This window comes from Sciurus vulgaris (genome assembly GCF_902686455.1).
Source record: "Sciurus vulgaris genome assembly, chromosome: 13".
NCBI classification, from domain to species: domain Eukaryota; kingdom Metazoa; phylum Chordata; class Mammalia; order Rodentia; family Sciuridae; genus Sciurus; species Sciurus vulgaris.
In genome coordinates this window covers 69,685,257-69,710,795 of record NC_136474.1, presented here as the reverse complement: position 1 = coordinate 69,710,795, position 25,539 = coordinate 69,685,257, and the positions used below count along the sequence as shown (strand labels likewise).

At 46.0% G+C, this 25,539-nt stretch overlaps 1 protein-coding gene and 1 long non-coding RNA gene across 8 annotated transcripts in view; one reads left to right on the top strand and one right to left on the bottom strand.

Moving 5' to 3' along the window:
• The window catches only part of SETBP1 (SET binding protein 1), a 354,347-nt gene that overhangs the window by 302,682 nt on the left and 26,126 nt on the right, over positions 1-25,539 (bottom strand). The window lies entirely within an intron of this gene.
• Positions 3,619-13,286, top strand: LOC306643158. Its single transcript, XR_013758826.1, has 2 exons — positions 3,619-3,742; positions 4,420-13,286. It is a non-coding gene; the product is annotated as an uncharacterized lncRNA (long non-coding RNA).

Here is a 25,539-nt window from a genome sequence, read left to right as displayed (position 1 = left end):
AACCATCTCCAGCTGAAAAGGTGCATCCTGCAAACCCCACACTGTGGAACTAAAACAAATATTCCTCTCAACTGTTTCAAGACTTGATAAAGAGCTTGATGCTATTGCATATGTAGGGGATGGAGAAATCTTAAAGGTCTTCCAGTCCATCTCCTACCGCTCAGAAACCATCCTCCTTAAACTTTTAAATAAAAACAGTCATGTCGCCTTAGCTAAGAGGTTGCCAGCATCGAACTGTGGCCCTCCTGTATATTGGGGCACTGAAGACCTCACTAGAACCCCACTGGCCCTTCCTGGCTTCCAGCAACCTGTTCTATCACCTTTCAAGTAGTTGCTGCAATCATTTTTGTCCTGGTTGAACTTCTGGGTCTGCAAGTTGTCACTATGGGGTCATTTTTCAGAATCTCAACGTTTCCTCTTCTGATTAATAACATGTACTAAATCCTTTGCACCTATGCCACTACCCTTCCTCTGGAATGAATATTATGAAAACTCATTGAGTTTTGACTTTCCAACTCCTAAGTGCTTTACAATTAATGAGCTTCTCTATGTAGATTTCTATGTTGACTTGAAGACAAGTCCATCTTCATATTTACTGAACAACAAAACTACTTAAGACAGGAATGGAATATAATATAATACATTTCTACATTGTCCAGAAATTAACCGCACACATTCCATTAACTACTTATCGAGTACTTGCTATGTGCTAAGTGCTATGGGGAAATGTGAACATATTAAATTCTTTGTCCCCCAAAGAGAATTTTTAATCTAAACAGGAGAAAGCAACATACAAAGTAAACCAATAGCTAAAACATAAACAGTCCAAGAGAAGAAGAGTAACATTTTGCCACATTTTCCCAAGAAAAACTGATATTGGTGATAAATGCTTCAGGAATTCAGGGTGAGGAAGGTGTAAGCTGGAAACACCGAGGAGAGGACCTTCCATGGTGTGGAGAGAACTGACTAGACAGGGTAAGTGGGAAGGGCATTTAAGGTCAGAGTAATGTCAACAGTATGGAAGTGGGAAAGGGAGCACGGCCAGGGAATGAACAGAGCATTCGGAAAGTGGTGAGAGAGATGTCTTCAAATAGCAGTTTGGCTGAAATTAGAAGCATCCCTGAATGCCAGACTAAGGTTTTTCTCTGTCTTTTTATGTCTTGCAAGAGCAGCAGCATTTATAAGGACCTAAATTGATCCATATACGTCCCAAAGTATCCAGAAGAACTTGAAGAGCAGGCAGATATGATATCCATGCTGTCTTGGGAAGGCCAAGGGAGGAAGCTAAGACTAGCACAGAGTTCATATTTAATTAAGAATTCACGAATGACAAACTCGGATGCACGGAAAAGCAAGGAAGTTCTCTCAAGTGATAAGCACGGCATCTCACCTTCACATCACCCTTAAGGTTTACAATTCTTCCACTGTCTGTGTCTGCTTTTGTTCTGTCATTTCCTTCCAGGAGTGATATCAATCTAGCACATCAGAAAGCCCCCTGGACCAGGCCCCAAGAGGCTGTCTGACTTGGAGTTCCTGCTCTTGTCCCCATTTCCTTTGACCTGTGACCTACAGCCCCATCACCACTCACTCTTACCCCCAGCTCTGTGGAGGTCCAGGGTGGTGGTGGGCATGAGGAAACTGAGCCAGTAGCCCTATGGGTGATACACTTTGGGCCTCACACATTTGTGGATTCACCAATCATTCAAAGGCAGATCAATTCCTCAACTACACATGAAGTTGGCAGCAAGGATAGAAGGGACAGAAGTGGAGACTCACTGCCCCTTAATATAGAGGGGCAGGTCCACTGCCAGCCACACCTCCCAAAGACTGATTAATCTTTAAAATTTCCCAGGAACACTGTGTAATTCAAAGGTCAAAGTCCTGTTGATGGGGCACTGAAAGAGGGTTTTTGTTTTCCACAAAAAGGGAAATTGAGGTTATTGTGGTGAAAGAGAAGGATGTAGAATCAGCCACGTAATCGTTTATTCACAGCCTGACCCCTCCCCAAACCCACAGTGATGCTGGAAGCAAAACTCAGCTCTTTTCATGAGTCATGCAAACTTGCATAGGCCCTAGCAGATTTAGGAAAGAAAATACCAGCCCGTCCAGTGTGCACAAGCATTTGGGGACAGTGACGTGATCCTAAGATGGAAAAAGATCATTCCTTGACTTTAATGCACAGAGACAGGCCTGAAGACAGGACTGTCCAGGTCTAATAGAACCGACAGGGCTTCTCTCAGAGGGCCAGAGAGCAGCTATCACATTTGGGGCTTGTTATTTGAGCTGTCATAGCTGACTTTTCCACTGACATCCCCAACTTCTAAATTAATTATTTACTTACCAGAGATTCAGCTTGGTCACGTCAGATGGAAGTAGCAGGGGGTGCTGTGTAGCTCAGATGGTCAAACAGTAAGAGAGGCCACATCCAGGCCACATGCCCCTCTCCAGTACTAGGGTAGACACTTGGAGGTCTCGGTTTCTAAAATTCCTACACCTTTCCTTGTCTGGGTCTGCAGCTAGAAATGGAGAGCTGTGGAGACCCTGGGACCTCCTGTGGGAGTTACTTTCTGATTTTTTTTTTTTTTCCTTGGACCCCATTCAGAATCCTGGGGGAAAATGTATTCTGACTTATTCTGTGGTTCTGGTTTTGCAGAAATAACAGGTGAAAGTGCCGTGCTGCTGGTAGGGATGGGACAGGAGGGGCCAGGCCATCACTGTGAGCTCTGTTTGCCTGCAGAAGGACAGGTGTGGAGTTACACACTTGGGGAAGGCCAGCGCCAGGGAGGGACCTGGTGAGTGCCAGCCAAAGAAGCGAGGTCAATGCCTCCTTCTGTACCGCCTCTTCCTGGAGATCGAAAAAACAAACCATCCCTTGGCTTCAGGTTCCTGAAAAGACCTGAACTGTTCTTGTTTACTGTTCTAAGAGGCTGCACAGCACTTCTTTTTAAAGTAATTTATTTCACTGAATTAAAGACCTCAGAAAGGCAGCAGTAGATGCAGCGATGGCTAAATAGAGCATGTTTACAGAGCACTTATCCTCGGTAGTAAGGGTCTAAATAAATACAACACACAATATGGTTGCTCCTGTCTGCTCCGGTGAGAAAGAGCATGCAAGGCCTGCTGACAAACGCCTTTACTCATTTATCCATCGGGACATGGGCTTTGGGCTTCCTCATTCACTGGAAGCCTGCTCAACACACCACTGTCCCCGAGCTAGGAGTACATGCAGAGGACTGGGTGGCAGGCAGCAGCCTCAGCAGTCAAGTTGCAGCACGTTACAGAAAATAGGATCCCACAGGCCTGCCCAACTGCAGGTCAATTCCAAGAATATCTGCTTGGACTTAAAGATCAACCAATTTAGGTCCCTTAATGAGGACACGTGACCAGCTACTTGAATGGTCATCAAGTTTCTTGGGTCAGCTTTTATTCCAAGTCCTTCAAGTAGAGTCCAGTGTCTTCCCAGGCTCACACAAGCACATTGTCTGTCCAGAGTTAGACAGCACCAGCAGAAAAATGGAGAACAGGCGTCACACGCAAGTCACTGGGGGTTTGTAATAAAGAAAATATGTAAACATGGGACGGGACGTGGCATAAGGAAGAGGAAAACGGGGTCATTGAGATGTTATGAAAATTCTGACTCTTATCAAGGCAAGTAATCAGAATCGCTCAGATGATTCTCACCGAGAGGCTACTCTGAACAGACAGGGAACATTGTATTCCGTCTTGTCTTTGCCTGATCCAGGTAAGTAGCATTGTCCCCACCTGATGAGTGAGGAAAGTGAGGTCAAAAGAGTGCATATTTGTTGAGCAGCAGAGACAGGAAGTAGATCAAGGTCTTCCTGACAGCAGTCAGTTATCCAACCCTGTCTCCAGTTTATGGATAACAGAAGATGTTTGTGGTGCATGGTGCACACACGAGCGTGTGTGTGTGTGTGTGTGTGTGTGTGTGTGTGTGTGTGTGTGTGTGAAGAAAATATTCTCATCCTCTAAAAATCAGTCTAATTTCACTCAACCCAGTAGAATAAAATATAAAACCATCATGGCCAGGATTTTCACTCACAGACCCAAATGCTTCTAGGGTTGGTCAGGTGGAGGTGAAGCCAGAGCCAGAATCCAGGACCTGGCTCCTAATTCAGGGCTCTGTGTACACTGGACACCTTCCCCACATGGATTGTAACGGTCTCATAACTGCTCTAGACCCTACTTTCTGTCAGGAACACTTCAATTAAACAAGTAGTGCCTTTCTCACCTGTGGCCATGTGAAAAATCAGGGCTTCTATAGAGTCTGATAAGCTGGACTGGCCTTAGTGACTTGCTTGAGCAACAGAATGTGGCATTTGGAAGTGATGTCTGGAAATTCAGAGGCAAGTCCATACACAGCCTTGCATTTCTCACCTGGTTCTCTCTGAACAACAACAGGTAAGAAGTTCAACAACCCTGAGACTGCCATGCCAAGAGGAAACGGAAGTCAGCCACATGGAAAGAAAGAGATGCTGCTCTCACCATCCTGACCCAGGCACCAGTCACTCCCAGCAGACGGGACAGGGAAGAGAGCTAAGCAACCCAACCAACAGCCGGAGCCAAGGCCCCTGTCATAAGCCTGGCAAACCCACCCTGCCCCAGCCTCCTAACTGAGTACCTGACTACCCAGGGGTAGAGACAAGACAGTTCCACTTGCTGAGCCACAGCACTAAGAACATAATAAAATGGTTTTAGTGTCACTAAGTTTTGGGATGGTTTGTTGTGCAGTAGTAGATAACAGAACAACCTTTTTCTCTATTCCAAAGGTTGTGTAGTGTGACCCTATCATCTAAAACCCCTGGGATGATCTAAACCTCCTCTTGGCTCCCAACCACTCATTGCTTTCCTTACTGTCCCTCTCAATTTCTCTCTTGGACCAGCAGAATGGTAGATGAAAGAAAGAAGATCTGCTGAAGGCCTAAAATAGAGTATAGCCATAGCAGGTAGCAGGTGTCAGATGTCTTCTCCTTGGTAGACAGACGCAGGACAGGAGAGTCTCTCGGGTAGAGAGACGAAGCACACAGGTTATAAGCAAGTGGGAAGTTCCTGGGAAAAGACCTAGACTCAAGGAGAGAGCTGGGTTCTCCTGCTTCCTTGCCCTGACCCCCACACACCATCCCATTGACATATCCGTATGTCAGCTCACACCACATTCTAGAATTCTCTCTGACTCTGTCCTTGAGTTCAGTCGATGCATGTCTGAGCACCCCTTGAAGAAGCAAAGTCTGACTTCTTCCTTCTCTCATAGACCATTGATTGGTAATTTTGCTCATTTTTACTCTTAGTTCAATGTTTGCCTTATTCCTGCAACTAGAATAAAAATTAGTCGAGGGCAGAACCTACACTACTGTACATAATTTTCCTTCCTACTACATAGTACCAGGCACAGAACTGAACACAATAAAGCAAGTACTATTCAACACATGTCTAAGTAAATTGAGCACTATCCGTACACCAAGGGCAGCCTACGGCCCAGCCTCACCATTCCAGGGTTCTGCAAACGACCTGTGATGCGTTAACCAGAAGCTGACTCACACAGGTGCACAGCAACACCTCACTTCACACTCTGACTTCGAGGACGCTTGGTCTACACCACAGTTTTTGCATCCCTTTCTTCACAGACATCCCACAAATCCACTGAAAAGTTTCTCTCAAAAGTCACAGTGGCACTTCACTGCCAAAATGTCTGCAACATATATCATAACCTCCTGAAGACCTCTCAGGGGTTCCTCCTGCTCTGGACAGACCACTCCGCACAGATTCTCCCTGCTTATCTTTTAAATATTTGTAATACTCCCAAATACCTCTCCACAGTCCTAACATTACATATTACACCAATCAAATTATGCCACACCTATGATTTTAACTATCAACAGATGTCAAAGCCTGCAATATTTTGAAGAACTCAAATATTCGCCTGCCTATCAGGCACCACACAGGTTCCATGGGCCCTTCAAACTCAACAGGAATCACACTGACTGACTTCGGCATTTTTCCCAAGCACGCCCCTCTTTATGAATGGCAATATCCATTTACCTAGGAGCTATCTTAAATTCCACTTTCTTACTCAACAACTAATCCCATTAGCCCCTGAATCCTGCAGATTCTACCTGCTTAATGCCTTTTGAATCAACTCACTTCTAATGATGTCTTCTGTCACCAGTGTGTTTCAGCTTTTTATCACTTGTCACCTAGACTATGTCAAAGGCCTCCAGCTGGCCTCTCCAGCTCTGGTCTCTCTCACCACGCAGTTCCCCTGTGACTTTTCTAAGAGCGTAACTCTGCCCAGGTCACTCGTAGCTAAAATGAATCAGAGACTTTGGGATGATAGTCAATCGATTAACACCTAAGGTCTGAAGGGCAGTGATTCAAAGACTGAATGCTAGAGGTAGACTTCATGGGTTCAAATCTCAATTCCACATCTTGCTAGCTCTGTAACAGGCAAGTAGCAAAATGTCCCCGTGCCTCAGGGCCCCCATTTGTAAAGTATAGACAGTAATAGTAGCTGTCTCCTAGGAATTTATGGGGCTTACATGTAATATACACATGAAGAACGCAGGACACTATGTGGCATTTAGTAAGGATTCAATAAACACTAGTTAGTTCCCACCTGCATTCATCCCACTGTCTGGTTCTCACCTCTGTTTTCAACACACACTGGCATATCGTATTTGACTTTATATCCTTTATGTCAAGTACAATGACACCCTTAGAATACACACTCATCAATTATAAATGATCATCAAGGACCATTAATAACAGACACCCAGGTAACATAAACTTGATTACTTGCACTAGAAACAAAACAGTGATATTTTCCCCAAACCTGCATGCCTTCTGCAATTTTAATAGATTGCAAATAAATCTAACACAGAGATATGTGACCATATCCACAGAGATGTCAGTTCTGAGAATCACCGGTCTTTAACAGGAAAGAGTCACAAAAGATCTAGGGCTTCTACTTCTGCCTGTTCCCTAACTGCCCTGCTCCCCGGAATGAATCAGATCGTACAAACCAGGAATGGGAATAAAATAACCAAGCTGTGCAAAAGTAATCACCTTTAAAAAGAAGAAGTGCATTATTCTTTCTCTCAGAATTAGCATACTTCTAAGTAATAAGTGGTACATGAGAAAAGACTTTGCTTTTCTGCCTGAGATAGCCTTCACTATTTCTTCAGAATAAATCGAATAATTGATGTCAAACAAAGGAATGAATGAACAGGACTTTTAAGGACCGCCTCTCAAACCAAGTTTCTTTTTCACTGGATATGATTGTTCATAGTTTTAGTCTGAGTTCTTAGAAAAGAGGCAACAACTGTGTAGCACATCTTCTGTGTTTGGGAGTTGGGTAAGACTAAGACATAGGAGTTACAAAGAGCAATACTCCAAAAGCCAACAAAGGAAACAGCATCTAAGCCCAGAAATATCCAACAATAGGCTACTTATGGAATATAGAGCAGGCTGGCTCAGTGTCTGTGGGGGATAGTGGGATGAGTTCCTTTTACTCTCAAGAATCTAATTTTAAAATTGTGGTAGAGATTTCACATTGAAGGTGAGTTGAGAGTTTGATGAAGACAGTTTGGGGCTGCTGACGTGATAGTCAGTTTTGCTGAAGTTGAAGGGAACATTCTGGACATCGCAAACCGTTCAGCTGGCAACCTCTTCCAAAGCTCTGAGTGCCTACCTTCTTCCCACCCAGGTACTACATGTTGCTGGCCTCTCAAACAGCAAGTTTAGAATCTCATTTGAACACATGATTTTGGAACCCACAGAAAGATGCTGGGCAACAATTCCCTAAGATGCTCTCAAAGGAAAAGGGAGAGATGAGAAAACCTGCCTGGATACTGGAGTCTCCACAGATATCATAGCCTCTTACCCCAAGTGTGTAGCAGGAAAAAGGGAACTGATAGGAAAACCTGAAAAGTTTGTTTTTGTTTGTGTATCAAAACTCACATCTGTACATACATGCACATATAGCATACACACGCATGTTACAACCATGCATTTGAGTCCAATGTATTTAACTCTTCCAGAGAACAAAATCTCAGACATAACCAAATGTTCCAACTCGGTAGGCTTCATTCTAGTTACCAAAGTAACATGCTGGAAAAGGACTTCAAAGACAAGGGTCTGAAAAGTGCCACTGAAACAAGTTTAGACTGTTAAAAAATTCTTTTTAAAAGCTGTTGAATTCATTTTGCGTTTGGATAATGTTTTATACTTCCCAAGGTGCTTTGATAGACATCATCTCCAATGCGCCCCTCATCTCCCAAACAGTAAGGTCAGCGCAAAGGGATTTATCTCCCCAGCTGACCCCAGAATACAAAAGGCAGAAACCAGAGCGCAAATGTAGAGGGCACAGGACAATTTAGCCAGACCCTTTCATCTTGGGATCTTCTCCACATACTATTCTCAAAACAAATTGTGTAACAGAGCACATGTTTGTGTGGCTTAAGGCATTTGTTAAACAGGGCCTTTGTGAAGTCTTTGAGGGCCTTAAAATTTTAATAAACTTCAAGTTCTAGTCATTTGGAATCCAACACTTGATGAAATTAAAAGGCAACATTGTTGCAGTTTATAACCTCTGAACTGCCAATAGGAGGCCATAGATACATGGCTTTGTGATTAAGAATATGAACTTCAAAATCAGGTCAACCTGACTCCAAGCACTGTCCCTCAGACAATAGCTATGTGCCACTTGGTCATTTAACTAATTGAACTTCCCAAATAGAGCTGCCGGGAGGATCACATACAACTTTGTAAAGGGGATAACTTGGTGCCTACTAAACAGAACTCAAGCAAGTTGAATTTTCAAGGTTTCCAACTTCAGACCTCACAACGCAGCGAAGTTCCTACTTTCCTTAGAAAGAAAATAATATGTACCTAGGACCACTGGAAGTAAGATCTAAAAACCTAGAAATACCATTAAGCGAATTGGTACAATACACATGGGTTAGCTGTTAAAGTTAAAAAGTTGCATAAGGATTTCATGAAGATTTTAGAATAGTCCCTGGAAGGGAGAAAATTCCTTTCAGAACTTAAAAATCAGAGAATATCAGAGTGGAAGGGATCTTTCACAAACCTACTCAAGGTCATATGAAGGTCCTCTGCACCTATTTCCTCCAGGTCACCTGAGAGCCAAGAGAAGCCCATTGCCTTGGAAGGTTCCCATGCCTCCATCTCCACCCACAAGTCACCGGTACCACTTCAATACCCTTCACTAACCATCGATTTCTAAGTAAAAAAGGAAACTGTCTAAAATTGAAACTAAGTCTATTATTGACTTCAGTGGCTGTGGGAAGAGAATGGAGGAGGGGTGGATGTAAGACGTCTTGATGAAAATAATCTGAGTCATCACTTCCTGGAAGAGGTAGTAGCCCTATGCCCAGAGCCCTGTGGGAAGTCAGGGACCTGGGGGAGGGGATTCCAGTAGGGCCACCATCTCCCAGGGTACCCTGAGAATGTCACATAACTTCTGGAGCCTCCTCTCTGCAAAGTGACCTCAAGGCTCTACTCAGGTCTATGCTCCTTGAATTCAGAAAGGTCCAGAAAGGTCTTAGTAAGTTACCACCACTGCTCCTCACTGTTCACTTGGGAATCTAAAAGAACCGTGCTCCTGAAATACACAAACCAGTTCTTGCAAGCAAGAGCAGGCAGGGCCCAGCCTGGAGGAAGAGAGGCAGCCACTGGTTGAGTCAGGACACAACTGTCCTAAGCACCTCCCCAAACCCTGACTCCCTCTTGGCGCACACACGCGCACACCAGCACTGCAACACCATTCCTCCGGCAGGGTAAGACCACCCCATTAAGAACCAATGCCCTGGCATAGCCAGGCCTGGTGCCGTAATCACTTCATATTCTCTCTTCGAGGCAAAATTACATAAAATTATTCACTAAACTCTGAGTAGACACTGATGATTACAAGATTTAGGTGTTGAAAGAAAACAACAATAACAGCATCAAATCAAGGGTGTCCCGTTGTGTTGGAATCACCTGCTTCTGGACCTGCCTACCCTTGCGTAGAAGGAGGAAGCTCTTTTTCGTCTGTCTATTGCTACCTCCTGTGGGCACTTCCCAAGCCCTCCATCCAAAGCCGCTTCTCAGCAATGGATGTGGCATGAGTGAAGCAATGAATGCCGTGCTGCCCGGAGGAGGAGGTCAGGGAGGGTGGCACATGTCTACAACTCTGTGAACTGGCTTCCGGCAGTGATTTAATAATATTCTCTCTCTCCACCTCCAGCCCCCACCCCCGCTCATTATGCAGTCTGACTGAATACCACTCAAAACATTTTCTCAATTAGAAGAGAAAACAGGAATTTGCCACTTGTCTGCCTCCATTCTGCTGCCTGTCAGCCTTCAGCAAATATTTCAATCCTAGGCCTTTGCCTGCTGCTAACCCCTGTCCTTTAACCTTTGACCCCATCCTCTTCAAATCCTCCAGCTTTTCACCTTCTCATCTTCCCAGCCCTGACACTCCATACCACACTGACTTCCCAGCTACTAGGTTTAATCAAAGGGAGGTACGGTGACACCCCTAAAGCAATTAAAGTCACAAGAGTGCTGCTGGGATTTGCTTGTGTGATCAAAAGATGATTAGAAAAATTAGCACATCACAGCAGACAGGAGACATCCTGAAAATGGGCTCCAACTCTCACTAGCCAAAATGTGACCTCCCAGCCTCTCTCTTCAGTCTAGGCCTGCCCCCAATCCTAGCAACCTCAGAAGGGCATGGCACTGGGATTCGAGGTGTGGGGGTCAGCTGCCAGAGCTGCTGGTTGACTTTTTTCAATATTCACGTTCAACTTAATTTCCTATCAAGTCCCTGCCCCACCCTCCCCCAATCCCTGCAACTTCCAAGGCTTCAGGTAGTCCCCCATCCCCCCACATCCTGCATCAGGACCACTAGGACTCATTCTTCCCTATCCCTGCATTACAACCACCATGCTGTGCCATTTCTGTGTGTTTCTGTGAGCATTTGAGGAAAGTAGGGAACATTTAAGGACTTTTTCTAGTGCAATGACTAGTTTCCTGCCCAATAGCACTGCTTCCCATATAATTAATTGGGCTGTCTCTTGGCTCGTTAGCAAGGAGTAGCTCAGGTCCCGGGCAGCGTTATGCAGGGTGAATCCTGTTTAAGTAACTGCATAACTAGTGGGTCAGTTTTCTCTTTTGTCTTGGCTGCGACCATTATTTAGCTGATTCTCAAAAATGCCTGGCAGTGAAGCTTTCCTGTCAGGCCCCTGTTGAAAGACAAATGCTCTCTCCTCTACCCACCCCCATTGCTAGCCCCTCTTCTCTGAATGCTGCATGCACAGGGCAGTTGGGAAATAAAAGGCTCCTTTATCTGATTTTCCTGGGCAAAGGCATGGCGGGTTCAGGAGGGTTCAAGAGAAAAGCATCAAGCTGTAATAAGATGGGCCAAGCAAATGGGCAGGGCAGACACCCAAGTAAGGGCAATGACCAGCCACAGCAATCAGGCATCTTGTCTCCTTTTCAGCATTCGACGTTGTGATGACAAGAGAGTTGTGTTTTATTTGTTGTTGTTGTTTCCAGATGGACACTGATTGGCCACATGATCTTGAACAAATCATGGACTCAGGTGGCCTGGGATCTCTGTCCTCATCTGAGGAGGGAACACTGCCCTGAGGACATGCGAGGTCTCCTTCTGCCTTCCCAGGCTCTGTGAGTATCCACCAAGCAATGGGAGCCCGTGCACTCCTCTCACAAAGCTGTGGAGAACTGTCCATCTTAAAGAAATCACCAGAAGAAATGAAAGCACCCACGTTATAGCCACAGTTTGCTTCCCAGAAAGAAAGTGAGAGGCAGAGAAGGAGAAGGAAATAGTCCACTTCGCAAAAGGGAAATGAAGGTGCAGGAAAACTCTGGCCAACTGAGTTGCCAGAGCAATAGTAAGAACTAATAGTCATTGGTGCTACAGGAAATGGAACACAGAGGAACTCTGACACCTGTCCCACACGCTGATCCTACTCCATCATCCTTCCACAGGAAGTTGTCATGGCAAGCAGGAGGAGCGCTTTTTCTGTTGAATTTTTGAAGACTTGTAGTCGACACTTGCTTTGGCAGCCTGGACATCTTGAAGCCTAGTATGACAGCCCTTCTGGCTGTGTGTCCTACACATCATGTCTTCCACCGGCCCTCAAGGGCAAGGTGCTCCGCATCCACCAGATCCAACCACCAGCCTCCACACATGTCCTCCAGAACTTTGCTCATTCCCTCCACAGTGCACGTGATGCTCAACAGGCATCATGTCTCCAAGAAGTTCCTAGAAGACAGCCAAGCAGCCTTTGGACCCCGACAGCACCTGGAATCCACTGTGACAGGAGCTCCATTGAAAACACTTGGAAAATGGCTGGAGATGAAACATCAGTTATCTTGGGCACAGAAGGATTCGGCCACACTAGTGGAAAATACTAGCTTAAAGCATCACTCCTGGCCTACCGTGAGCTGCCCTAACCACCTTCTGCCTCTTGCCCACACAAACCATTGATTAAGAACTTAGAAGTTAAGGCAAAAATGAGGGAAGTCAGGATAGCAGGAGAGCCAGGAGAGGAGTAATGGATGGGAGCCCAGGAAGGAAACTGGAGTAGGAATGTCCCAAAGTAATATAAATGGAGTATCTCAGGATTCCTTCTTTCCCTAAGTCCAAAGGCCAGTCACTACCAGTCCCCCAAACATCCATTTCAAAGAAATACCAACACGGGGCTCTTTGCAGCACACACGTACATATCCACACAGATGCCCTCCCACAGACTCGTCGGGACACCCTCTAGCTGGCAAACAAGTGACAATATGCAAATTATCAGAAGCCACAAAGATTTGCTTCGGTGGGGAGCCTGAACAAACAAGGAACAATTCTGCAAGTGGCCACAGATGGCTTAGCTTTTCTGCTTACAATGGACACTAACAAGATTTGCCATAACTAATTCATTCTTTCACACCATTGCCCTATTCCCCCACCTTCGGAGGATGGGGAAAATTCCCCATCATGGCCATCTGCATGGCCAACACACAAAAAAAATGTACCTCGTTCATCTATGCCATGTATGGATGGGCTCCATTGAAAGTGGTTAAAAAGTTTGAGAGGAAATTGTGGGAGAAACAGACATATGTTGGTTTTCCCCCACTCCCCTGTTTCCCTGAAAGTCTTATTTGGAGAAGGGAGTGGCAAAGAAGAGATTTATTGGGTCCTGGGCCAAGCTGGAGAACTCAACAGGATAGGGAAATGTGGCAAGGCACAAACAAAATGGCCTAGAAACACACAGTAGACTTATCACATTAACCTCACCCTCTATCACACTATTGGTGACAAATCACCCCAAATGCAGGAAGGAAACCTTGGGCTTATGCAGGCAAGGGAAATACACTTGATGAGCCCTTCCTCTGTGCACGCCAGCCGTCACCAGTGGAAACACGACTCCAGGGCCAAAGGTTGGAGCGAGGCCTCCATGCAAACTTATGCTCATCTTTATTCGAAGCTCCATCCAGTCAGCTTTTCTTAAGTGTCAGTAAGACACTTACGAATTCTTAAGAAAAGGAATCAATGAATTCCTCAGAAAATGACTAAATTTCTCCAAGTAGCAGGAATCAAGGTGTTACAGTCAGCTTCTTCCTGCCTTCCTGAAGGCTCTCTCTCAGCCTCTTCAGTGTGATGGTAAAAACCAAGGGTACTGACACCCTTCACCAGGTGCTGCTGTGGATTTAGTTCCCTCCTCCAGGCTAGCCACCCTGCAATGCCGGCTCAGCAATGACATCCTGGGTCAGCTTATTCTCTTTACTCCCTCATTCCCTTCTTCCCATGGCGGGTAGGAAGGTTCCACTGTTGCACTTAAGAAAAGTCCAAGCTTTCCAGTCTGGCCTGCCAAGGCCACCCCTATCCAGATTTTCTGGATAAGCCACCAAGCCAGCACATCCAAGGCACACCATATGCACGGCACCCCCTTCTGAGTACCGACCACTGTGAAGTCTTCTCCCCAGCAGTCTTGCCCTCTGCTAAATCCTATGCTTTCTTCAAGGCCTGAGAAAGGATCCCACCTCCTCCATCCTCCCCTGGACTCTCTCACATCCCACAGTACCCAGCACAGCCTGACCACACCTTTTGGCCTGACCTCTCTAGCAAGATGGAAAGCTCACAGGTTTCTTTCAAGGAGGGATGACTCCTGCTTCTCTCATCCACCCAGGTACCCATATGATTTCCCATCTTCCTCATCCCTAGTCATCATTCGTATTAGGTGAGACTGAATATGTTTACTTTCCCTCAAACAAACATGCATTTGATACCTACAGTGGCCAACTTTTGAGAAAACTCTCCACAGTGTTATCCTGATAATTAGATAAAGTTCATGTTTACAGGTAAGCTTGTCTCCATGCACACCTCCATGTGAATACCTCCTTATATAAACAGGTATTTCATGATGATTTCCTGGAATTCTGGAGTTGGAAAAGCTTTCAGTAGCTCCTGCTTCAGTACTTTCATTTTGAGATGTGACCTCTGAGAGGAAGAGACAGCTGAGGAAACGTGGGTGGTTATGGGCAGAGACGAAGTCCCTAGCTTCTCAGGCAGGGCTCCGTAGATTACATATACTAACATCTACTTTCCTGCAGGCTATGCGTGTGTGCATGTACACACACACACACACACACACACACACACACACACACACACACTTAATGTGCATCCAACACTGAACTCTCCCCAACACACACACAGATCCACACCACGCTCTTCAGCCGCTGAGCCCCTCAATGCTCTCCCCATTAGATTTGGACCATCTCCTCATATATTTGCCCTCCTATCCAGCTCTTTCCCTCCAAAGCTGCGTGCTGTGGCCCTAAGCTCCCACAGCTGGACTGTCATCTTTGCAGAAAAGCAAACTTTAAGAACTAACAATTATCTCCCCATATCAAAGAAGATGGGCAGAAGCAGCCACTACAGCTCCCTCCATCAGGGCCTGGCCAGAAAGGAATCTGCTGCAGGCCTTCAATTGGGAGCAAAGGTCAGTTGTCATTTAGGAATGAAGCCAGAAGGAAAGGGAAGCATCCAGAAGTTCAGCACCTGCTCCTCCCTGGAGGTAAAGAGGGACGCAGCTGGTCAGCCTGGGGCAGCCCATGTCCAGGCCCACCTGCACAGCTGCCCTTGCAGGGTGTCAGCAGACTTTAATGTGAGTAACAATCTGCTGGTACATGCGTGAAACAACAGGCATTGTTGCAAAGGTACTAGGACGGCAGGCTGTGCTTCTCCAGAGCATTGTTCCTCCTCCTCTGCAAAGGTGACCTGGACTGATGGAGCCTTTCCAAGGCAGCCCCAGCCCTTACAATGCTGACATCATGCAGAAGCACATGTAATTTCCTGTCCTCCCTCTGCACATGCTTTCTCTAAGATGCTGTCCTTCCCGCCCTCCCCTTACAGTGGCCAGCTCTCACATGGCCTCTGCCCTCGCACCTGATTTGCCTCAATACACTGAGTCTTTGCCCCGTTTTGACCTTCTGTTTCTCAGATTTCCACTTCTTTTTCTTCTGATACTTTTCCTAAATTCTGTTCCCTCTAACAAAATGTATAACATGTGATTTTTTTTTTTTTTTCAGGTTTCTTTGCTGTTACAGTTTGGAGGGGAGGTGTCCCCCTAGAGTTCTTGTGTTAATGCAGGAGTATTCTGAGATGAATGATTATGAGAACTGTGACCTAATCAGTCCATCCTAGTTTAAGGCACCACAGTGTGGTAACTGTAGGCAGGTGGGGCGTGCCTGGAGGAGGCGTGTCATTGGGGGTGTGTCCTGGAGGAGCTCATCTTCCTTGCGGCTCCTCCCCCAACCTTCTGTTTACAAGCTGCTCTGCGGTGAGCTGCTTTCCTCCACTGCTTGATGTTCTTGGCCATGATGTTCTGCCTCATTTCAGGCCCATGGAGAGAGACCTCAGGAACTATGAACTTCTCCTCCTCTGAGTTGTACTTGTTAAGTATTTTGGTCACAGTGACAAAAAGCTGACTAAAATGAACCAAACTTTCCATTTCTCTTTCTATGCTGGGCATCTCAAGGATATCACATTAATTAATCAGAACAGTGCCAGAAAGCCACACGTGTCCTCAAATGGACACCCAAAAGGAGGCCTTCCATTCACATCTCATCTTGCTCTACTTAGAGGAGCTTCTTGTCTTTTCAATTAGGCACAGACCATCCCTATCACTCAATCAAACTGAGGCAACTACAAGGTATTTTGGGGCATCTCTGACATCCTCCTCCCCAGCTGGGTGGCTTATGGAGAAGTCTTTCTGTCTCAGTTCCTACTTTAATGTAGCTTACAAGTCAGAGAGACAATGTTACCACACTGTGATATTTAAGGAACGATTCTGTTCTATCTTATAACTACCGCCTGGCATGCAACAAACAATTATTGAAGAAGATATCTTTGATTGAATGGATGAACAAATTAATGAATGACTCAATGATGCTGGGGAAGAGAGCACTTTAAGTGGGATAATTAGCATTGGCAGGGGCATCCAAGTACCACTTAGCTGAGCTCTGAGGCTCTCTCTCTGTTAGGCCATCCTCCCCAGCTTCGCAGAGCCCACTGTTCCAAAGTCAAAGGTTTCTTTTACTACTTCCTGCTGCTCCTCCTACACTTACAGCTCTAGGTTCTGCAGCTTTAGGTGAAATTGAGCTTCCTGGCTAAGTAAAGTCCACGTTAGCTAGGAAGACTGAGCACAGGGGCAATTTCTGAGCTCAGGAACCTGCACCCACTGCCACCAGTCTGTGGACATCCATCACCCACCTCCTCCTTCATCAAGTTCAAGGTGTCTCTGGGCTAACTGCTTTGGACACAATTTGTTTTCATGTCTACATCACATCAGAAAAGAAAGAAAGGGAGAAAGCATCTACTAAGAAACCCCTCATTTCACGTGGGAAGGTGCTTCTGAAAGACTCTATTTAGACAGTTCAGGGACAAAGCTGAGCATATTGTCCTGTAGTAACATTGCTACATTTCTTATAAGATACATATAACACATATTTCTATAATATTCAGTAATAGGAACCTAGGGCATATTTTAAGAACTTTCAATACACAGGAACCTAGGTCGTAGTTTAAGAAGTTTTAAATACACACGAATGGGACACTCGCATACCATATCCTACATGAAAAGAAACAAAAGGGATACCTCTGACCTCTTTTCTGGCTCTCTCTGTCCCTCTCTCTGCCTTGGGTGTTTGTTTAATTTTGTATACCACTTTAGGGGAATCCTCAGGTCCCCAGTGCTCTGGGTCATAGACTCTGACCAAAAGTGACAGGAGGGAGGAAACGGTGTGCTGAGGAACAGCTGTGTGAATTTTATGGATTTTCACCAATTCATAGAATTCCTTGCTTGTCGGTTCTCCAACCTTTGCCCTCATCAGCACAAAGGAGCAAGATACACACTTTCTTTTATAGAGGGTCATGCCTTGCAAAGGCCCTTGAAGAGTTACCACAATGTGATCAGAAAGGGCAGAAGACACAAGATTGCAAAGTCACAAGATAACCCAAGAGGATGTGTCCAAGCTGCTTCCTAAACCTGCCAAGAGGAGATGGGAAAACAAAGAAAGAGAGAGAGAGAGAGAGAGAGAGAGAGAGAGAAACCTGAGTTCCAGAGTTGGAAGGTCCTATAAAACTCTCATAAGATTAATCAAACTGGCCAGGAGAGGTAGCACACACCTATAATCCCAGTGGCAACTGGGAGGCTGAAGCAAGAGGATGGTGAGTTCAAAGCCAGCCTCAGCAACTTAGTGAGGTCCTAAGCAACTCAATATGACCCTGTCTAAAAATAAAATATAAAAAAGGGCTGGGGATGTGGCTCAGGGTTCAAGCATCCCTTGGTTCAATCCCTGGTACCAAAAAAAAAAAAAAAAAAAAATTAACCAAACTGTCTATCTAGCTGCCCTGGCATTGAACTGTTGACCTCTCATTTCACAGAGAAATGGAAGAATCGAAGTCCTCACCATGGCACTCCACAAGGCAGAGCCAGCAGGTGAGGGTCCCTGGCTCCCACCTCAGGTTCAGGAGCCCTGCCAAGGTGCCTGAAAGTTAAAGGACAAGCACACTAAAGATGCCACTTCCCAGATGCTCCTCAGATTCCAGGAAAGGTACTGGAGACTCTGTGCCTGGCTGACTTCATCCGTAGAATGGGGCTAATAATGTCTATGTTGTGGTTATAGGGAAGATTCGGTAGATCGTGTGTGTCAGTTGTTGGGCAAGGTTCCCAGCTACTCTGAGCACTGAAATGATGGCTGTTGCCATATCTGGAAAGCTACCTGCACAGCCAACAGGCTTCTCTGTGATTCAGGCTTTCAAAGAGAATGCCAGTCCCGTGCCTCCCACGAGCAGGTCACATTCTTCAGAAAGACACCAGGAAACCTCCGAGGCTGGACACCAAAGACTCTTCAAGAAAGCCACAGACAACAGCAGGGCCCACCCTAAGCACCCACTAAGATCTCGGGGTGACGGATGGGAAGAGGGACTTGTATGAGTAGTGGTTTTCATGTTTTTTCTCTTTTGTTTTGGTTTGGGATTATTTTCTGTTTTCTTCTCCCTGCCAAGGGATTCACACGTACGTTCTTAAACAAGGGGTCCCCCATTCCAGCTGACAGCAGCAGCTGCAACCTCTGACTGTCTGCAGAGTGGCAGGGAATCGAATCAAAAAGAAAAGCAAGTGGACAACCTTTCCTCCGGGAGCATGAAACACAATACCAGCCTTTCGCCAAACCCGGCAGACACCAGCCCTGATTGGAGGTTGCCTCAGAACAAAGGGAAATTGGTATTTAAAAAAAAAAAAAAATCTTCTGAAAGCCAACTCAGCAGATGGTTTTTTCCTGGGCTCCAGGAGCGGGGTGGGGCTGGGGGTGGGGGTGGAGAGGTGGGGATCAGGGAAGGATGCTGGGATAACACAACTGCCACCAGGATACAGATGACTGAGAAGTGACAAAGATGGGCGAGGAGCATTGACCTCTCACCCCAGAATTTCACAAAGGGCAATTACACCATGTGGCGGGTATCTGGGCTCCGTGGCTGACCACTTCCAACCTGCAGCTGTTGTCCGTCACAGCCACGTTTGGGGGCTTTATTCACAGCAGAGCAGAGAGGCGGGTAAGGAAAGGACACTGGAGGAAATGATGAAAAAGTTTAATTGGAGACTAGAGTTTGTTAGAAATCTACTACAGTATAGTTGTAAAGAAGGGGACTTCTAGTTCCATGGCCCCTTAGCATCTCAAAAACCACTCTACTGTCATTATTTTGGGTTATCCTCAAAATAGTATATGGAAGTAGGAGAGAATATTATTCATCTCTCATTAACTATGAGAAAACACTGATTCGTTTGCTACAGACAGAATGGGGACTGGAACTCAGAACCCTCGCTTGGAACAGCCATCTTTCCTGGAGTCTCAAGCCAGGTCACCACAGAATCTTGGAGGGAGCCCTTTGGTTCATCTTCACTCCAAACCAGGACACATAAGAATACCTGTAAATAACTTCTGGACTAAGGGACAGAGACCTGGCATCCCATAGCCCTGAACTGCGCCACCAGCCCATCCCTTCATCCCAAATCTCACTGCCGCTGGTCCCTGTGGGGATTTTCCAGCAGGAGGGGGCTGTGGGACGTCTGCGAGGTCTGAGAGGAACCGTGGGACTCCAGGATGAAGCTGCCAGGTTCAGGACTACCCAGAGCCTAGGTCCGAGTGGCAGGAACAACTGGGCAAGCTACAAGGGACTCAACGATGCTCCCTTTAAAGATGCACCGGCAAGCAGGCAGACGCAGTGGTGCACGCCTGTCATCCCAGCAGCTGGTGAGGCTGAGGCAGGAGAACGGAGAGTTCAAAGCCAGCCTCAGCAACTTATCTAGGCCCTAAGCAACTCAGCAGGACCTTGTCTCTAAATAAAATACAAAAAAGGAAGGGCTGGGGATATGGCTCAGTGGGTAAGTGCCCCTAGGTTCAATCCCCAGTACGAAAAAATAAAAAATAAAAAATAAAAAAGCACCAGCAAGATGGTGAAGATGAGTTCTTTTAATGATAGCATCCTGCTGCTAGCAACCAAGGGGACCTGAGGATTTGAGTCCTCAATACACCCCCCCCCCGTTAGTAATTAACTGCAACCTCAGGCAAGCCATTAAGAAAACCCTCAGAGTCCGTTTCCCCAGTCTATAAAACAAGGAGGATTAACAGCTACTTCACTGAACTATCCTAAGAACAAACCATAAAGAGGCAGTGGTTGGGCAGATGTGAGAGTGCTTTGTAAAGGTGGTAGGCAGATGTGATGCTTGCTATCAATTTTCCATACCATGCACTATCTGAAACACATATTTTGACAATTTATTTACTGCCTTGGGTTTTTCCTGAGATGTCCTGAGATCAATTTTCCCTAACAAGATCTTTCTATAACTGACACGCCACTTCAGCTGAACACACCGCACAACTCGGTAGATACAGTAGAATTTCCATGCCTTGATTCTGCCACAATATATTAGAATGGGGGCACATAAAGGAGTAGGGAGGCAAGTTTTCAAATGTTTCTAAAGAAGCAACACAATGCACAGTGCCAACAGGGCAGAAGCTGTTTTGAGAAAGAGGTTACTTTCCAGGGAACTACCTACACTGGCAGAGAGCTGACAATAATTTGTGTGGCATCTAGACTGGGGAAGTAAAAGTAGCGTCCATCAGATGAATCAAAGATACAATTCCTGTCCTCAGAGAGCTTACAACAGAACTGAGAAGAAAATCTTTACATCAACAACATACATTTAACAGTCATTTCCTTTAGATAAAGAAGGCCATGGAGGACATGACAAACCAGGCTCAGAGATGGCAGAGTGCCCTGTCTCATGAGGTCTCTCTAAACAATGCATAGAAAAGAAATTCTTACTGAGATGGGCATCTGCACATACAGGGTGTCTCATTTCTGAGTGTTCTCTGAAGTTCCTAGATCCAAACCAGACCACTTGGCTAACAACTGACTCACACCTCTGCCTGGAATTGCATAAAAAGAGATGATAATAATAACAATGCAAACACTTGAATTTTGGCCCAGAGAAACCACTGAAGGTAGGATGTTATGGTTTGGATCATCAAAAGTAGCGTAAGTCAATATTAATTTGGAGGGTTTCCTTGAACTCCATTTCAGTGCACATTAACAATGACAAAGTTGTGAGAAAGCTGGTGTAGAATAGAAACATGTTAATAGAGGCATTGCATCTGTGACAGAGGAGGTTATAATCCCCTGGCACTCTATAGGCTACACCACTTCCTGGTACTGTACTCTGTTCTCTGAGCTCTCTCCAACTAAGCCTTTTAGTGGGGACACTGGCAAATCAGTATCCCTAGCATAGGAATCAGGGTGATTTGGCATCAGAGATCCAAAGACCACTTTCGGGAAGTGGAAATATTTAGGGGAAATATTGAGAGGAGATGGCCATAGTGCAATATAATGAAAAGCTTTCTAAAACAAGAGCAGCCTCAAGAGGAAGCAAGTCCCCTCTCTGAGGACCTCTGACCAGCAGGCAAATCACAGCACTGGGGATTTGGGAAAGCATGTTTCATTCAAGAGGGCTGCTCATGGATACTTCCAGAAGCTCTTCTTACCTTCAGGGATGCCCATGGTTCTGGAAGTGTGGCTCAGTGGTGGACACATGCCATTCATTTGACCTGATGCCTGTGTCTAGCCTGTGTCCTCACTGGACTTAACTCCTCACTCTTAGATGCTTTCTGGACTCCCAGCCTTGGTTTCCCTTATGATCCAGCAGCACTCAGAGCCCCGCCTGACATTGACCTGCCAGTTACTGAAATGGCAGCGCTCAAGTAGGATGGTGTAAGGAAGAACACCCCCCAAAGAAATCAGTTTCCACCTACTTGTTCCCCCCAAAGGACAAGGATACAGCGATCATAAAAAGTGCCATCCTGTACTCAGATCCCCTTCAACTACACCTCTAAGCCACCGTGAGCCTGACATGAAAGGTGCTGAAATTCCTGAGTTGGGTTCTCATTCACAACGCACTGGCCTGACATGAAGGGCTGCCACACTCCTGGGCAAATGTATATTTGTAAGTGGTTACTGCCTATGGGAAAGGCCCTAGGGCCCACATTCAAGGAGACAGTCACTGTCTACTTCCTTTTGAGAATGTCCTACCCACCTCTCACCTCTTATCCCTCACCGTGAAGCTGGCTAGAAGCTCCTAGAGGGCAAAAGAAAAAAAAAAAAAAAAAGACCACCTGGGGGGTAAAACACAATAAACAGAGGTCTAGAAAACACAGTGAAGCAACCTGCATTTGATACCAATGATGACTATCAACTGGTCTCACGAGGTGGGAACTGCTGGGACTTTCCAGACTAAAGAAGGCCTCCCTGTTTCTCCTGGTGAGGTCAAAAGCAGAGGGTAAGGGAGGGAAGTTGGTTCTGGGAAGGAGGGGTGGGCAAGGTAAAGAGCAGAAACCAACAACCTGGGACTTCAGAGAGAAATGGATGGGAGGCGGGTCCTTGACATCACAGGGTAAGATCCCCGAATGCCATGGAAGGTGGGAAGGAGCCCTCGCAATGACGCAACTGGCACTTCTCACAATGCAGGGCTCTGGCTGTCCTGTTCTGGAATGCCCCATGAGATGGCAGCCTTAGTTTGCCCTGGGGCTCACTGCCTCCCCAGCCAATACACAATTCAGACTCTTGTGCACGCTCACTCAGTGTGATATGGTGAGACTGAATCTGCATGGTGTTTATCCCTATACCTCCCGGGGGCCCGGTTCTCCTAAGTCCTTCCTGATGTCCTCTCGTGGGAAATGCCCAGAACCCCATCATCTCCCACCAAGACAAGTTACCCTGAGGACCATACAAGTTGAATCTCAACTCCCAAGGAGTTGGCCCCATGCAAATTATAACACAAATTTTAATTTTATTGTAGATAAAGAAAATACCCTGAAGTGCATGATTTCAATGCCTTGTGCTGTTTGTTTTCTTTATTTAATGCTGTCAGAAGCCTGAAGCAAGATCTCTGGCCTGCGCTCTGAGCACCTCCCCACCACCTCCCTGGCCTCTCTGCCTTAGCCAGAGCCCACAGCTTCCTGGCCAAAGCCCCTAATATGTAGTGAACAAGCAAGGCAGGTGGGCTATGTTCTGGGATGTTCTCTGGGTTAAACTTTGAAGATGGGGTGTTTGTGACTTAAACCTGCAGCAATCAGAAGAGGATGGGGGAGGGGAGGGAAGAAAAGATAAACTGTTTCTCTTGCCTTTTATTAAAAATAAAAGAGGAAATGCAACTGAAGGCCCACTGGAGATGTAGAAAGGAGAGGCCTTTCTGCAGGGGTGGAACCACAGTGATGGAGGTGGGGGCCACTCTGCAGAGGCCAGTAGATGCCAGCTGAACCCCAATCGGTGGTTCCTTTGACATCACTTTGAAACTTTCATTTTGAATCATCCTTTGTGCTCAGCAGTAATCCTACCTTGAGAGATAAATGACCACAGAGATAAAAAGATCTTTGAACATCTCTAAATAAATTCACATAGCGATCCCCAACACAACACCACCATCAAAAAAAAAAAAAAAAAAAACCAGCTTTAGCTTAGCGGTGTGCTCTACTAGTGGACACTGGTGTAGGCATCAGCCAGAGACAATGAGGCTGCCCTAGCGATCACGCTGGCCCCTGTGTGTATACTCTGTGTCCTAACTGAGGAAGACACACAGAGATGGAAGACAGGAATCACAGCAAGCATGCTGCCCAGGAGCTCTCCTAAGTGCCCAAAAGGTACTTTCATCTTCACAATGGCAGTGACAAGGAGTGTTGCTTTGTCCCTGATTTTCAGGCAGTCAGGAAAAATTTTAAAGGAGCTAAGTAACTTGCCTGAGGTTGTGCAGAGCCAGGTTCTACTGCAGGATGTCTCCAAAAGGGAGGATCCAAGTTCCCAGCTTCTCTCAGAGCAGAGACTCTCTCTAACACACCCTGCACTCCTCATCCAGTGGGTCATGCAGGGAGCATGCTGTCCACACCAAGGAAGTGAAGGACTGTCCATCTGAACAGAGCACAGTTCTCCTGCCAGACTGATCTTCAATGGCACAGCATTCACACAAGAATGTCCAATGGAAGTCCTGAGAGCAACTGGCAAGGGAACACCAAAACCAAAAGGAGACAAGCCAGTTCAGTGTCTCAAACTCCCAGAGGATCCATCACACAGGAAGGAAAACAGACCAACACAAGAGGGCTGGGGTGGGGAAGGCACCAAAACAAAACAAAGCAAAACAAAAAAAAAAAAAAAAAAAACACCAGAATATCTTCATGGAACATAGTTTGAGTAAATCTCACTATGTTTTAAGCTTAACTTTGGTACTTGCTCCCATGATATTTTGGGCAGAAAGGAAACAATTTGATGATGTAACAGTGGGTCCAAAGAGGGGTTAAACGTCTATTTTTATAGTAACTGGTGTTCTTAAAGAGAAAGCCTTCCCCCATCAAAGAGAGAGGCATCTAATGCTTCTAGTACTGAGAACAGAAATAAGGCCTTAAAGATCAAAATCTGGTCTTTTACTTCTCCTTCTCCTCCTTTTCCCTCTCCTTCTCCTTCTTCTTTAACTTGTAGAAAAGGACCCAGAGACCTCAAGCATTCTCTCTAGAATTAATAATGGATGCAGGGTGGGTGCCCAGGGCTGCCATCTCCACATCCAACATTGTTCCCTTGGCTTCTTCCGTTCCACCTGTCAAATGTTACCTGTTGCCTCGGAGAGACTAATACTTCACTAAAAAGGTCATTCACCCTCTTGCATGCAGCTTCAGCTATAAAATAACCAGACAGAAAAGCTATTTAGGAAACAAAATTTCCAGGCACTTTGATGAATAAATAGAAATGTCCTGCTTAGAAACTTTAAATCTCTCCAGAAAAGAAATTAAACAGGAGCAGAAATCAAGCTACTTGAGAAGAAGTGCTGGCAAGACCTGTTCTCTGGACCGGTGGAGGTGTTATGGAGGATGAAGTTCAGATGCCCAGGAGTTGGAAGCACCACATTCCCAACCCCAGAAGAATGGAAGTCAAGTCTTTGGCCCTCAATGCTAAGAAGAACTACCAGAGATGGTGATGAGCAAAACAATGACAAGCAAGACACTTGAACCACAAGCCAGAAGGAGGGTGGGAGGCTTGTGATGGATGCTCAGGGCCACCCACGAGATTGGAGGAGGGATCACTCTGGATGCAGAAGCCGGAGGTCAGGCAATCTGAACCATCAGTAAAGCAAGCCACCTCTCACCTCCTGCCCAACACCCAACCAATGCCCCCCTCTTCACTGACTTGGTATACCAAATTGCTACTACCATGAAGGTCAAAAGAGAAATACACCACTCAGCGTCCTACAGGAAAAACGTATAACCACAGAGTCCCTCCTCCCTGATAACTGCATTTCCCAAAGCCTCCCACCTGTCTCCCTCATTTTAAACTCCCCTACACCAGATCCCAGGCCCCCAGTCAGCTCCCATCCCCAGTTTAAAACCTGTTGAACAATCACATTA